Source organism: Microtus ochrogaster, unplaced genomic scaffold (assembly GCF_000317375.1).
Source record: "Microtus ochrogaster isolate Prairie Vole_2 unplaced genomic scaffold, MicOch1.0 UNK139, whole genome shotgun sequence".
NCBI lineage: Eukaryota > Metazoa > Chordata > Mammalia > Rodentia > Cricetidae > Microtus > Microtus ochrogaster.
The window spans coordinates 262,282-263,650 of NW_004949237.1; the positions used below are offsets into that span (position 1 = coordinate 262,282).

The window sequence follows — 1,369 nt, forward strand, 5'->3', positions numbered from 1 at the left end:
AGAGAGAGAGAGAGAGAGAGAGAGAGAGAGAGAGAGAGAGAGGGAGAGAGAGAGCACATACAGAAAGAGTGAGCATACAGAGTGAGTAGAGACAGCAGACAGAGATAGAAATAGAGAGATAGAGATAGAGATAGAGAGAGAGAGACAGAGAGAAACAGAGAGACACATAGAGAGAACAGGGTGTCCTGATTAATTTTTGGTCAGTTTAACAATAGCAAGACTTATCTGTGAAGAGAAATCTCAGTGGAGATAATGAGTCTCAGACTGGCCTGTTGGCAAAAATACAGGGCATTTTCTTGATTAACGGTTGACATAGAAGGGCCCAGACCACTGTGGAGTGGGTGTTAAGTGATATAAGGAAGCAAACTGAGAAATTCATGAGGATCAAGCCAGTAAGCAGCACTCCTCCATGACTTCTGCTTCAGTTCCTGACTCTAGCTCCTGCCTTGACTTCCCCTGATGACAAACTGTAACCTGTAAGACAAATAAGCCATTCGACCCTCAGGTCACTTTTGGTCAAGGTTTGTAACACAGCAATAAAGACCTACTAGGACACGTGTCTATTAAGTGAATAAATAAAAATTAAAAATCATGCATAATAAGTGTATTACGAGTTTCTGTGACTAAGCTTCTCCAACTAGAAATGAAATAATAATAGAATTTATTATCTGTGATGGTTTGAATTTTTATCCACAAGTATTTAGATAGGAACTCTTTCTGTAGCTTAGGCTAACTCACTAGCTTACTATGTAGCCAAATCTGGTGTCAAACTCTTGGCAATCCTCGTGCCTCAGCCTCTCCAGTTCTGGGATTCCTGTTGTCATTCATCATGCCTGGGACTGTGTTTTAGATTTTACATGTCTTCTAGAGTCCTGTAAGTTAAAGTCTCAGTCGTAAGCCTGTCATCCCAATGGGAGGTGGTAAAACCTTTAGAAGGTGGAGCCTAGTGGGATGGAGTTCAGTTATTGGCAGTGAACCCCTGAGGGTGATGTTGATAGACAAGTCCTTTCTTGCTTCTCTTTGTTGATTTTTTTTTTGAGACAGCATTTCTCTGTGTAGCTTTTGGAGCCTGTTCTGGAACAAGTTCTTGCAGACCAGGCTGGCTTCAAACTCATGGAGATCTGCCTGCCTCTGCCTCCTGAGTGCTGGGATTAAAACCATGTGCCACCACCACCCGGCCATCCTCTCTCTGTTGATGCCTCATGAAGTGAGTGGTTCTTCACCATATGTTTCTTGCTATGGTATTCTGATCCCATATGATCTAAGACAAGAGAGACAACCAACCATGAATTGGACTGGAGCCTCCTACTATGAAAGAAACTTCTCCTTAGAGTCTTCCAAATCTCTCTCTCTCTCTTTCTCTTTCTCT

The 1,369-nt window shown here is 42.4% G+C and overlaps 1 protein-coding gene across 1 annotated transcript in view; it reads left to right on the plus strand.

Moving 5' to 3' along the window:
* LOC101997625 (binder of sperm protein homolog 2-like) overlaps positions 1–1,369 on the plus strand; it is a 16,457-nt gene that overhangs the window by 2,503 nt on the left and 12,585 nt on the right. The gene's annotated exons all lie outside the window — the stretch shown is intronic.